A 14,888-nucleotide genomic window follows, 5' to 3' on the forward strand; every position below is an offset into this window, starting at 1 on the left:
TATAGAACTTATTGATCTGGATCATACAAGACCAATTACTTGTCTGTATTCTGCATAACAAGATTGCAGCATGAGTTTTTATGTTTTCTTAGGTTTTTGGGTACTGTAGCGCCCCCGACAGGCCAATTTGAACCAAACTTGGCATACCTCACACGGACTTCAGGATATAAAAGCCTTTCAAATTGGGAATTGATTGCATACATGGTTCATGAGTTATAGCAATATAGGTCATATATGGCATGGCCACAATGATATAATGGGAAAATGGACCAATCAGAAAAATAAAAATCCAACATTTTTTTACTCAGTTTTTACCTACAGAGTCTACTGATTATGCTCATAGCAATTTTTCCATAATTGGATCAAATTCCTATGACTAGTTTGTAAATAGCTATTTTCAAACAATAGATGAATGTGACAAAAGTATGCATTTTTTAATAGGACTTGTAATTGCAAAGTTGTCAGGTCTACTGCAAGGAATAAAAAGAAACAAGTTGCATGTTCCTAAGTGAAAATTTGGAGGAGTTATGCATGATTTTCACAAATAGCGCCACCTAGTGGCCAAATGTTTCAAAACTGCACAGCATGACACATAGTCCTAAGATATGCACAGTGGTGAGGTTTCATGTTGTTTGGCCAATGGTAAGTCTGTCAAATGGCCAATTAATTCAAATAAAAATTAATTGGCTCATGGCGGCCATGTTTTTTGAGTGATGATGTCATCATTGTGTGTCTTGATATCACTTGGGCCCCTGATGATGCCTGTAAAGTTTTGGCTTGATGTGACTAATGGTTTCTGAGATACAGTTTTTCCCATGTTATAGCGCCCCCTATTGGACGATCGTGGCCAGCTTTGACCTATGACCTCGGAGTCATGTGCCCTAACAACTGTTAAAGTTTTATGAAGATCCGTCAAAGCGTTGCTGAGATATGGCTGTTTAAGTAAATTTGGCCACGCCTTGGAGCTATTGATTGACATGTGACAACCAGACTGTATGCAAATCTCAAAATGTTTTTAAGCAACGTTGATAATGAGATTCTCCTGAATATTTTGACACCAAGGTTGTGGTGATCCGATGAAAAACCAGGGACTAGTACAAAAAAGTAGGTTTTGCATATTATGCAAATTAGCAAAAAATCTAAGTAGGCGGAGCTTAATGGTTCTTGAGGCTTTTTTTTTTTATTTTTTTTTTGGAATACATCAGAAGTGGAATTTTGTTTCTAGGCCCTACGGTTTGGGAGATATGGACCAAAACGCAAAATGGTGCGCTATAGCGCCACCATCAGGCCAATGTGGGTCTCTGTGCTTTAGCACGGTCTCGCAAAGAGACTACACCATTCTGCCAAGTTTGGTGTCTCTGGCCTTTACGGTCTAGGCTGCAGTATGCGTTTTATGCGGAGAAAAATAATAATAAATATAGCCGCAAGCGGCAATTGGCGGGTTCACACACGAATAGGCTTCTTGGCCTCAATAGGCAGAGGCCCAAAAGGTCCTTTAGACCCCAAAATGTGAAAAGAAGCTGTTTGAATGGAAAAAATGCACAAATAAATCAATGTGCAAAAAAAGGTTCAGTTGAGGCACTAAAGGCCCAAAAGGATCAAAATAATGTGTATTGGCAAAATTATTCAGATCACAGAACTAAATCACATGCTGAGATCAGCTTTGTGTGTGTTTGTGTGGTGTTTCATGTGAGCAATAGTTTTCAGTCTGTTCTGGTGTTTGGCCACTAGATGGGACCCAAGTACTACCATACTGATATCTCATTAATCTCATTAATGAAATAGGACATTTTGGTGACTTAAAAGGTTCATTTCTGGTCAGGCAGTGTACTTTATGTAAAAAAAAAAGATTCAGTTGAGGCACTAAAGGCCCAAAAGGATCAAAATAATGTGTATTGGCAAAATGATTCAGATCACAGAACTAAATCACATGCTGAGATCAGCTTTGTGTGTGTTTGTGTGGTGTTTCATGTGAGCAATAGTTTTCAGTCAGTTTCGGTGTTTGGCCACTAGATGGAGCCCAAGTACTATCATACTGATAACTCATTAATCTCAGTAATGCAATGACATTTTGGTGAATTAAAAGGTTCATTTCTGGTCAGGCAGTGCACTTTTTGTTATGAGATGTAATTGCAATGTTATAGATCTCATTGAGCTGAATCATACAAGGCCAATTACTTGTCTGTATTATGCATAACAAGATTGCAGCATGCGTTTTTATGATTTTATAGGTTTTTGGGTACTGTAGCGCCCCCGACAGTTTGAACCAAACTTGGTATACCTCACAAAGACCTCAGGCTATAAATGGTTTTTTGAGTGATGATGTCATCATTGTGTGTCTTGATATCACTTGGGCCCCTGATGATGCCTGTAAAGTTTTGGCTTGATGTGACTAATGGTTTCTGAGAAACAGTTTTTCCCATGTTATAGCGCCCCCTATTGGACAATCGTGGCCAGCTTTGACCTGTTACCTCTGAGTCATTTGCCCTAACAACTGATAAATTTTCATGAAGATTGGTCAAAGCGTTGCTGAGATACAGCTTCTTAAGTAAATTTGGCCACTCCTCTGAGCTATTGATTGACATGTGACAACCAGACTGTATGGAAATGTCGAAATGTTTGATAATGAGATTCTTGTGAATATTTTGACACCAAAATCGTATAAAAAAGTAGTTTTGCTTATTATGCAAATTAGCAAAAAATCTAAGTGGGCGGTTCTTGAGGCTTTTTCGTTTGGCTTGAGCCAAGGAATGCAACTGAAGTGGAATTTTATTTCTAGGACCTACAGTGTGGGAGATATGGACCAAAAGAAGAAGAAACAACCTAACAATTACAATAGGTTTCCCACACTATGTGTGTGAACCCTAATAATAAGAAAAATTTCAGCAATTACAATATGTTTCCCACGTATTGTGTGGTGGTTGACGGGGGGATGTTTGTGTGAGTGGCAGCGTGTGTGGGAGACTGTGGCTCTGTGTCACTCCCTGCTGAACCTGTGACTGAGATGCAAACACTTGAGTAAGCATGTGTGTGCCTGTGCTTGTGCACGTGTGTGTTTGTGTCGTCACTGGGTAGGTATGGCTAGGGCAATGTGTATTTGAAACCCATAGGTAGGCCAGTACATGTGTGTGTGCATGTGTAATAGACTGAGAGAGATAGGCTTGGTGTGATTGAGAGTGTTCATGAATTAGGGCTGTATATGTGAATGTGTGTGTTTGTGTTTGCGTATAATGGGCAATATTATGCCTTAACATACTATGTGAGTTGGATGTGAATTGAAATATGAACAGCTTGAGAAATCTGTACACTCCAGTGCACTGATGATTTCTGCATTCACGTGGACTTTCTTTCATCGTAAGACACTATGAAGCACTACAGGACTCACACAATGCTTGAAAAATACTGCAATTAATGGGCCACTTGTTATGCACATTTGCACCTCTACCATGACATTTGTTGCACAGATTGGCTACTGGTGTTTAGTCGTCTTCTCATACCACATACAGAAGCACTATCATAGTGCCTACGACTTCTCAGGAATGACAACTAAGTAGATGACTATGCTTGTCGTAATCATAATTATTAGTTATTTCTTGTAGGACTACATTGTTTAACATGCTGTATATATCCTTCACACAGCTCTTATTGATTGTCAGTTGTTTATCTTTGTAAACCAAAACAAACCCATCACTCATCATTTCATCTTTAATAAAAATATTTGCCAATCATCTACTCGTGTACATTGTGACTTTCACTCAGTTTGCATATATAAACCACTTGGCCTTTGACTGCACGTGTGTGTGTGTGTGTGTGTGCGTGCGTTAAGTGGTTAAGTGCTCAGCAACCTCTAGATGGAAGAGTAAAAGGGAAAGGCTACATATTGCTTTTCCTCACCTAGTTGAGCTCTGAAATCAAGCCCTCCCCAAAACTGGGCAGAGCTGTGGGCTGAGGAGTCAGACTCACCCTGGCATTCGCTGTTTAGACTTTCACTACACAGCAGTGAGTGTGTGTATAATGGGCAGTGTCAGTTGTCACAGTGAACTCACATGTCTGACAAGACAGGAGTGTGCCTGTGACGTTTGGTGTGAGTACATGAAAGCATTCATGAGCTAGAGCTGTATTTGTTTGTGTATGTGTGTGTGTGATAGAGAGAGTGTGTGAGTGTTATCAAAAACAAACTAAATGTTAGTTTGTGCATGTGATTGTTAGTCCCTGAAGTATGGATAAGAATGGCTAGGGCAGTGTAGTTATGGGGCAGTTGCAATATGAAATATATATGTCATGAAGAGGTTTTAGGAGTGTCAGTTGTCACAGACAACTCACATGTCTGATGATGGTGTATGTAGTGTATGTGCTGAACCTATGACTGAGATGCGTAAGCATGTATGTAATCACTGGGTAGGTATGGGTGAAGCAATGTGTATATGAAACCAATAGGTAGGCCAGTGCATGTGTGTGCATGTATAATAAAGAGAGAGAGAGAGAGAGAGAGAGAGAGAGAGAGAGAGAGATAGAGAGAGAGAGAGAGAGAGAGAGAGAGAGAGAGAGATAGGTTTGTTGTGATTATGTGAAAGTGTTCATGAGTAAGGGCTGTATGTGAATGTGTGTCTGTGTGTGTATAATGGGCAGTGTTAGTTGTCACAGTGAGCATGTCTGACATAATATGGTGGAGTGTGTAATACAGAGAGAGATAAGAGGGAGAAAAGACCATGTGTAGTGAGTACTGTAGGTAGATCTGTGAGTGTTTATGCTATATGTGATACGTTTTGATTAGAATGCTTGAAGTGGATTTCTTAATGAGAAGTCTAGACAATAGGCCTATGAGGCAGTAAAAAACATGACTAAATAATAATTAAAAAAAAACAGAATTTATCAACATGCTGACAAATACTTATTTTGGTTTGTCATGGTGTTCTTGTGGTAGCCAAGTATAATAAAGAAAGTGAGTGCATGTTTACTTACAGGGCTCTGTGTGTGTGTTTTTGAGGCCATGGGACATGAAAACCACACAAGACATTTACTTCTAATTATTTGATTTTCAGAATCATAAATATTAGGATCACAACAAATGTGATGGCTTTAAAAGACTGACTAATGTGGACTTAAAGTCATTGTGGTTGTTGAAGGGTGTCTGCTGCCCGTGTATCCTGTTCTGGTCGATGGCCCCGCCCCAGAATGTTCCCTCGCACGTGCGATCAGGTTCTTTCGTGCATTCTGCTCTTGTTGAGGTAAGATGTGCTTTGGTCTCTTAAGTAGTGTAAGACAATTGTCTAAAATGTGCTGTTTTTTAATATGCTGGGTTAATGTTCTTGTTTGTGATAAAGTTACTTGTGTGGACGTAAAGTTTAGTGAGGGAGATAATGAGATAAATTAAGAATAAAAGTATGTTATAATGTAATTAGCGCGTGTGCTAGTTCAATGCTATCATGCTGTTTGCGCTTAGCATGCTAGTCCGATTAGACAAATGTCAGAAATGTGTTGTTTTTGACGTCGGATTTTTGCTCTAGATTGTTTGGTTAATTGTGTTTAGATGGACGTTTTAGTGTATGAGATGGCAAATGAGCTAAATAAAGGATTAAAGTATGTTATAACGTGGTTAGTGCGTTCGCTAGTACAACGCTAGCATGTTCCGTGCGTATGCTAGCGGAACGTTTTTGTGCTGTTGTAGTTGTCCAGAGTGCCATCAGTTTTCATTTATATTGCCTAGTTCTTTCATGAAAACGAGTTATTTGATGTTACATATATTTGCAGTGTACATGTATGAGCAAGTATACATGATTTGTATATGTATGAGTAAGAGCGGTTTTGTAGTTGCTCTAAGATGGCGTGTGGGTCTTGTGCCTGTAATGGCGGCGCCCAGTGCAGCTGACCACGAGGGCGCTGGCTGAGTAGGCGTGGTTGTAGATGTAGTGAAGTAGTAGCACTTACACGTACTGATTTATAACTGTACAATCGGGCGATTCGTGTATATGGTTTAATGTAGCCCAGATAATGGTGTATTTGGGTAAATGAAGCGTCTGCTGGGTCGAGTGTTGCTATGCATGTTTTGTGCTCGTTGGAAAACCTGGTCACGCACAGGTTTTAATTTTTTTAGTCAAAATAATGGACTATGAGTATGTTATGTATATAATTTTTTACGTTGTGTATAAAAATGTACGTGCTTGCAGAGGCAATTTGTGCTTTTTATACTAGTCTGAATGTGAATGTTTTTTTGTGTCGGTGGTTTGTCAGCACCAAAATGTATGTGAAATATGAATAGACGTCTATCACATTGCAAATGTAAATGGAGTTATTGCATTTGAATTTTGAGCTCAAAGTTGCTTGTATGTGTGGAACATGCGTGTTAGGCTACATTTTCATTTTAATATTGACACAGAAAAGCTTCCATACTTATATACACTAGCCCAAAAACTTGATAAGTATGGTGCTTTAGTGACGCTGTATAACTGTAGCCTTAAGTAGAATAGAAAGATTCTAAGTGTCCAATTAATGATTCATGTCGTTATAGCAGCTTTTTAAAATTATACATATGAATTATTTTAACCCATTAATGTTTACTAACTGTTACAAATGTGTTCTGTCTATTTTCTATGAATTGCCTGTTGGTGAAGGAGAATTCTGCTGGAACACATTAAAGGTATGTTTGAAGTGTATCGTGTATGAGCAGTGGTTGAACTGGTATACTTTTATAAAACGGTGCACACAATGAATGGTGAGAGTAGTTGATGTGCTGCAGAATAATTGTTCATTTATGATGAGTATCTGTAGTGATATGTAAACACTTGGAAGCAATAATGTAAAATGTATAGAAGAGAACTCAGAAACTGCAGCTCCAACTTCTCAAAGTCCTGTTCAATGTGTACCCTGTCTTAATTGTGCTTTGATGTTTGAAACTTGATTAGGTACAGTAAGTTAACCTGCTTATTGCCTAGACTAAATTTATACTCCTATTTGGAACAGAGTAAACTGCAGTGTAGCGGATGTCTTGAAGTAGTCTTCATTGTATTCTGTGTTGAGGACAATTTGATGCATTCTCACAGTTTAATTGGCTCATGAATATTCTGTCCAATAGTTTAAAGATTATGCAGCAGTAATTACATGAATGCAGTGAATGTGTAGTATTTGCGCTAGAAATATTTAATGCATGCTATAAAATAGCCCATCAAATGGTAATACACTTGTGAGTATGTGCAACAGGTATCACATGTGCTGCTGATTACATGATACTGATCAACTTTGAAAGATGTGAAATGTGCTGTTGGTGTGACAATTAAGACACAAGAATAATAACACACACACAACGCCTGCTGGTTGAAGATGCCACACACACGCGATAATCTTGGAGCAACGCCTGCTTGATGAAGATGCCACACACAACGCCTGCTGGATGAAGATGCCACACACACATGCATTTTAGCTGTGGAGTTGATTTTGTGTTGAGTGGTGTATACAAAATTATTATATAGTATTATTAATTTAACAACCTGTGTTGAAATTGATGCTTAGAAGTTAGAATGGACTAATATTTTAATTATTTTCACATTTTCATTTTAAAATTAACATAGATAAACTTCCATACCATACTTATATACACTAGCCAAATAACTTGATAAGTATGGGGCTTTAGTAATGCTGTATAACTGTAGCCTTAAGTAGAATAGAAAGATTCTAAGTGTTTGTCCAATTGATGATTCATGTCGTTATAGCAGCTTTTTAAAATTATACATATGAATTTTTTAACCCCTTAATGTTTACTAACTGTTACAAATGTGTTTTGTCTATTTTGTATGAATAGCTTGTTGGTGAAGGAGAATTGTGGTGAAGGAGAATTGTGCTGGAACACATTAAAGGTACGTTTGAAGTGTATCGTGTATGAACAGTGGTTGAACTGGTATACCTTTATAAAACGGTGCACACAATGAATGGTGAGAGTAGTTGATGTGTTGCAGAATAATTGTTCATTTATGATGAGTATCTGTAGTGATATGTAAACACTTGGAAGCAATAATGTAAAATGTATAGAAGAGAACTCAGAAACTGCAGCTCCAACTTCTCAAAGTCCTGTTCAATGTGTACCCTGTCTTAATTGTGCTTTGATGTTTGAAACTTGATTAGGTACAGTAAGTTAACCTGCTTATTGCCTAGACTAAATTTATACTCCTATTTGGAACAGAGTAAACTGCAGTGTAGCGGATGTCTTGAAGTAGTCTTCATTGTATTCTGTGTTGAGGACAATTTGATGCATTCTCACAGTTTAATTGGCTCATGAATATTCTGTCCAATAGTTTAAAGATTATGCAGCAGTAATTACATTAATGCAGTGAATGTGTAGTATTTGCACTAGAAATATTTAATGCATGCTATAAAATAGCCCATCAAATGGTAATACACTTGTGAGTATGTGCAACAGGTATCACATGTGCTGCTGATTACATGATACTGATCAACTTTGAAAGATGTGAAATGTGCTGTTGGTGTGACAATTAAGACACAAGAATAACACACACACACACAACGCCTGCTGGTTGAGGATGCCACTCAACGCCTGCTGGTTGAGGATGCCACTCAACGCCTGCTGGTTGAGGATGCCACTCAACGCCTGCTGGTTGAGGATGCCACTCAACGCCTGCTGGTTGAGGATGCCACTCAACGCCTGCTGGTTGAGGATGCCACTCAACGCCTGCTGGTTGAGGATGCCACTCAACGCCTGCTAGATGATGTGCCACACACACAAGATTAATCTTGGAGCAATGCCTGCTGTATGAAGATGACACACACATGCATTTTAGCTGTGAAGTTGATTTAGTGTTGAGTGGTGGTATACAAAATTATTATATAGTGAGTAAACATGGTTGAGTTTAGTGTCCAGTTGAGTAAGTGCACAAATGATGAGCTGAACAATGTATTATTAATTTAACTACTATTGAAATTAATGCTTAGAAGTTAGCATGGGCACGATAACACCCAGCAACATTTTCATAATACATATTCTGTTTCACAATGCATTATGTGGTAATATGTTTTAATTGCTAAAGTGGAACCAAATGGAATGTTTTTGTTTAACTTGTCTGTTAGATTAACTACGCTATTGGAACAAAGACATTTAATGTGTTAAATTGTTTATTTATATATACACTAAGTGATCAGTGCTTAGCACAAGTAGAGTATATGAAACAGCTGTTACACAGGTGCTGCTGACATCAAGCTCCTGAATCAGATGAAGAATGAATGTTGGCGTTCCAAGGAAGAAGCAAGAATGTCCTGTTGAAGCAAAGCCTGCTGAACACATCTCACACACACAATACATTTTTAAACTGTTGAGCTGAAAGTGTTTAGTGATGTACATATTTGCAACTTAAGCTTGTCTGATCAAGTATTCTGATGTGGTTATTTGTTTTAAAGCTATACAGCTTTTAAATGAGCAGTAAAGCGTGGTTTTGCTCATTGTATTCTGAAAAATGTACATTAGTGGAAATGGTCCCTTGAATCAAGTCCCTTGATTATAAAGTAATGCTTAGTTTGTATAACATGGTGTTAGGAAGGCATTTACTTCACAGTAATTTCTATATGCAATACTGTAACAATGTATGCAAGTAAGAAATTAGTCATGAATACACCTGTCACGAATACAATGTCTGTTCTGATTTTTTTTTACCTTTTTTCTTTTTATGATTTGATATGTGCTGTTTGTATTAAGTAATATTGATTGATTAGTATGTCGTGTTGGGATAGACATCATAGGTTTTGACTGGTTGTGTGTTTGTATTTTCAGATGCCTCGCACGAAAGCTTCGCTGAGGTCGGCTGCAGCCAGGAGGAGGATTACGGAGCGGCTTGTGGCTCAGACTGACGGGGTTCTGGCTTTTTCCCCTGACAAAAAGGTCCTGACTGAGACTGTTCCTGTGAGCCACAGCTGTCCTGCAGACCAGATCTCGTCTCTGACTGACGGGGTTATGCCTTCATCCCTTGACAAAAAAGGTCTGACTGACACGGGAGTGCTCCTGAAGAGCACTCCTCAAAGCAATTTACAAACTCAAGCTGCCAAATACCTGCCAAATACCTTGCCAAATACCTTGCCAAATACCTTGCCAAATACCTTGCCAAATACAATTGCCAAATACTTGCCAAATACCTTACCAGATACAAGCTGCAAAACTGATTCTGATGAATGTGTACATGTGGATATGCTCAGAGGTTCTTTTCATCAAGCTCATCCAAAGTTTGGCATAAACAGTAACAAACAATGTGTTGCAAATAGTATTACTGCCATCATGACTAACAAAGTAAAAAATGTGCTTTCTTGGACAATCAGAGACCTTGATGATGTTCTGCTGAATGGTGACAGATTCTACAGCAATATAAGAGATGCCGGCAAAATTCATGATCCATTGGGCTATTTATATGTTACAGATGTACCTACAGAATACACTGTGTGTGGATATGACTTTTCAATAAATTTTCATGATGAAATGTTTACTGGGAAGTTTGGCGTCACTGAATATGGACCGTTACAAAACGTTCTTATGTCACATGATGAGGCAATCCGAAGAGTGTTTATGCAATGTGAAGCATGTTTGTTTACTGTTAAAGAGAATACATGTGCTATCATTAAACAAGACTCCTGGTATGTGCTGATTGACTCTCATTCACGAAGCGAAAACGGTGCACGTATTGATTCAGGCAAGAGTTTGGCTGCTTTTTATGCTGACATGGAATCATTACTTAACCACGTTATGATACTTGGTCTTTCACTGAAAGCTGAAGGAGCACAATTTGAAGTTACTGGCGTTGTTGTGAACATAACTGGCAGAAGCACAGCGGAAGAGAAAACACAAGGTGGTTTGTCTGTCACTACACACCGAGAGCTCTACAGCAGTGTGCTAAAACGAAATCGTAACACAAATGAAAATGAAACTAAAAAAGGTGACGCATTTGACCGTTCACAACCCTGCAGCAAAGCAAACGTGCAAAGTAAACGCAAAGCAGCTGACAATGATTCCGAGGTGAAAACGGTACCCGAACTGCATGTTGGTAAACGAATGAAGCATGTAAACAACCTTACCGATGTATCTGTGAGAAATGACAGTGACGTGCTGATTGGCGACACACAACGTGAATACTTTCAGTTTTGTCCATTGACAGTGAAACAGCAGAAGACATTATGTTTAAGGCAAAACGTTGTGTACATCGAACATGCTCGTAGCGACCAAATCATACCAGTACCGATGGGTGATCCTTGTGAAACAAAAACTATCATTGGTGACGGTAACTGTTTATTCAGATCACTGGCATTTGCAATTAGCGGAAGTGAGAAAGAACACAGAAAAATACGACGTGCTGTAACTACACAAATGGAGAGAAACGAATCTAAGTACATTAACTGTCTTCGACAAGGGTTTTCATCTGTTGCAAATTATCTTGCTACTTCCCGAATGAAATACGTGGGAACCTGGGCTACTGAAGTTGAAATACAAGCTGCAGCCGATCTTTTTTTTACCAATATATTTACATTCACTAGAAATACGTGGCTAAAATATTCATCGTGCAATAGTTGCGACCAAGATGCGGGAATATACCTCAAACATTGTAGCGAGTCTCATTATGAAGTAGTGACGTGTGTTAAAGTTCCTGATGGACAGACCTGTGCCGCACTAGGTTTAAAGAGATGTGACAGCAGAAAATCAGAAACAAAGTCCAGTCGCTCTGAACTTGAGAAACGGAGAATCAAATATGGAACAAGCCAGGAGGAAAAGATTCAGAGAACACTGAAACGATACCGTGAAAATGAAATATACAGAGATAGTGTCAAAACACGTAGCAGTGTTGAATACGCAACGAATTCGCAACATAAAGAACGGAATAAACAGTTAAGCATAAACAAATATGCGACGGATATGGAACACAGAGGAAAAGTTAAACAAGCAAGTGTAAACAAATATGCGACGGATATGGAACACAGTGGAAAAGTTAAACAAGCAAGTGTAAACAAATATGCGACGGATATGGAACACAGAGGAAAAGTTAAACAAGCAAGTGTAAACAAATATGCGACGGATATGGAACACAGTGGAAAAGTTAAACAAGCAAGTGTAAACAAATATGCGACGGATATGGAACACAGGGAACATGTGAAACAATTAAGTATTAATAAATATTCCTCAAATGAACATCACAGAGAGACTATAAAAAGACAGAGTTTTGACGCTTATCATACCGATCCAGAATATCAAACGGCTAAGAAAAAGAAGAGTATGGAGAGGAGTTTTGAAGCTTATCATCATGATCCTCAACATCAAGCAGCTAAGAAACAACTTGGTATTGAGAGGTATAAAACAGACATCTGCTATGCTAACGTTACTAAAAACAGAAGTAAAGAAAGAAAGAACACAGAAAAAAGGAAACACAAAGATATTAACTATGTGACTGAAAACTTCAGAGAGAAAATAAGTACTGGTCCTGAATATGTGTGCTCAGTATGCCATCGACTATTGTTCAAGAATCAAGTAATCAAATGCAGAAAAGATACATATCTCAATAAAGCCCAGGAGGTTGTTTCCATAGCAGAGAGATGTATTACTGACACATACTTACATCGATGTAGTCATACCTGTGTTCCTAAGTGTAACATTCAAACTGGCCCTGCTGGATCACTGTGGATTTGCTACACATGTCACAGAAAGATTCTTAATGGGAAAATGCCAGAAGAAAGTGTTATGAACAATCTTGCACTAGAACCAATTCCACCTGAACTACACAATCTAAACTCACTTGAACAACATCTGATTGGGATGAATATTCCATTCATGAGACTTGTGTCTTTACCAAAAGGTGGACAGAATGGTGTTCATGGACCTGTTGTGTGTGTTCCATCTAACATTACAGATGTAACTGAAGTGCTACCAAGAACAGAAAATGTTGATTTGATGATTCGCATAAAACTAAAGAGGAAATTGACTTACAAGGGGCACTATGAGTACAAATTTGTTAATACAGAAAAAATAAAGGATGCATTATTGTACCTCAAACAACATAATGACTTTTACAGAGATGTGACATTTAATAATGACTGGGTCAATCCACTAAATAAAACTGAACATGAAACACAAGAGCCTGATGACACATGTACACAGCATGTTGATGAGGAGAACAATGATGAGAATAATGAATCTGAAGATGTGGATATAGATGAAACCTTGCACGACAGACAACAGCACGGTATGTTCATGGATACCTGTTTACAACCTGTTGATATTGCACAAGAGGTTTTGGATCAGCACTTTGATGGCATAATGTCTGTGGCACCTGCAGAAGGTAATAATCCTGTAAGGCTCTTGAACGATCATTCAAATGAGGCAAAGTGTTTTCCAGTTCTATTTCCAAATGGTACGGGTACTTTTCATGACCACAGAAAAGAGAAACTCACACTGAGCAGATACTTGAACACCAGAATACTCAACGCAGACGGACGTTTTGCAAAGAACTTGGATTACATTTTTTATGGTCAATATTTGTCAGAGTTAAATCAGATTGTGTCAAATGTGTCTATTGCATTGAGAAAAGGACATGATACACGCAACAAACCTGTGATTACATCAGAAATGTTGACTAACAGAGAAGCCTTGCAGAACATTTTCAATTTTGATGAAGGGTATAAATTCTTAAGACCTATTCGTGGTACACCCCCTTTCTGGCAAAGTGTTCAAAAAGACCTGTTTGCAATGGTGCGACAACTGGGTATTCCCACATGGTTTTGCTCATTTTCATCTGCTGATCTGCGTTGGCCAGAATTATTGCAAACTATTCTCAAACAAGAGGGGAGAGAAACTTCTACTGATGATCTAGACTGGTCAGAAAGATGTGCTCTAATAAAAACTAACCCTGTCACAGCAGCCAGGATGTTTGAACATCGATTCCACTATTTCCTTAAAGATGTGATTATGTCTGAAGCACAACCGATTGGCGAAATTGTTGATTACTTTTACAGAGTTGAATTTCAACAGCGTGGCTCACCTCACACTCACTGCTTGTTTTGGGTCAAGGATGCACCTCAAGTGGACAAAAATGATGATGATGAAGTTGTGTCATTTGTAGATCACTATGTGACATGTGAAATGCCATCGGAGGATGACAAAGAAATGCATGACATTGTTTCCAGTGTACAACAACACAGCAAAAGACATTCAAAATCATGCAGAAAAAAGAAAACAACTTGTCGTTTTAATTTTCCACGCCCACCGAGTAGCAGAACATTTATAACAAGGCGTAAAACTGACAATCCTGAAAAAGATGCTAAAGAGAAAGATGAGAATTATGTGGAATCAGCCAAAGGTAATAACATGCCTTCAATGGAAAAAGATGTAGCAGAGGCTATCATGAAAAAAGTAAAAGATGCGTTATTGAATACAGATGTTATCTTTGATTCTACTGAGGAGTTATTTGCTTCGCTTGGTATAAGTCAAGAGATATTTGAAGCTGCTTACATCAGAGTGTCTCGAAAAACTACTTTTGTCCTAAAAAGAAAACCAGGTGACATATGGGTAAACCAATACAACAGAGATCTTATACGTTGTTGGAATGCAAATATGGACATTCAGTTTGTAGTTGATGCATATTCTTGCATTGTGTATATAATCTCTTACATTTCCAAAGCTGAGAGAGAGATGGGATTGCTTTTGTCACGTACTCAAAAAGAAGCCACAGAACAAGGTAACCTTGACGCTAAACATGCTTTACGGAAACTCGGAAGTGTATTTTTACACAATCGTGAAGTTTCAGCTCAGGAAAGTGTGTACCGACTTACTAACATGAAACTGAAAGAAGCCTCTCGCAAAGTGCAATTTATTCCTACTGGTGATAACGTAGTGAGAATGAGTCTTCCACTTCACGTAA

The 14,888-nt window shown here is 38.4% G+C and overlaps 1 long non-coding RNA gene across 1 annotated transcript; it reads left to right on the forward strand.

The window, feature by feature from the left end:
- Positions 1-5,241: 5,241 nt before the first annotated feature.
- Positions 5,242-10,475, forward strand: LOC143525290 (uncharacterized). Its single transcript, XR_013133610.1, has 3 exons — positions 5,242-6,637; positions 7,796-7,850; positions 9,773-10,475. It is a non-coding gene; the product is annotated as an uncharacterized LOC143525290 (long non-coding RNA).
- The last annotated feature ends 4,413 nt before the right edge of the window (positions 10,476-14,888 follow it).

Source organism: Brachyhypopomus gauderio, chromosome 10 (assembly GCF_052324685.1).
Source record: "Brachyhypopomus gauderio isolate BG-103 chromosome 10, BGAUD_0.2, whole genome shotgun sequence".
Classification (NCBI taxonomy): Eukaryota; Metazoa; Chordata; class Actinopteri; order Gymnotiformes; family Hypopomidae; genus Brachyhypopomus; species Brachyhypopomus gauderio.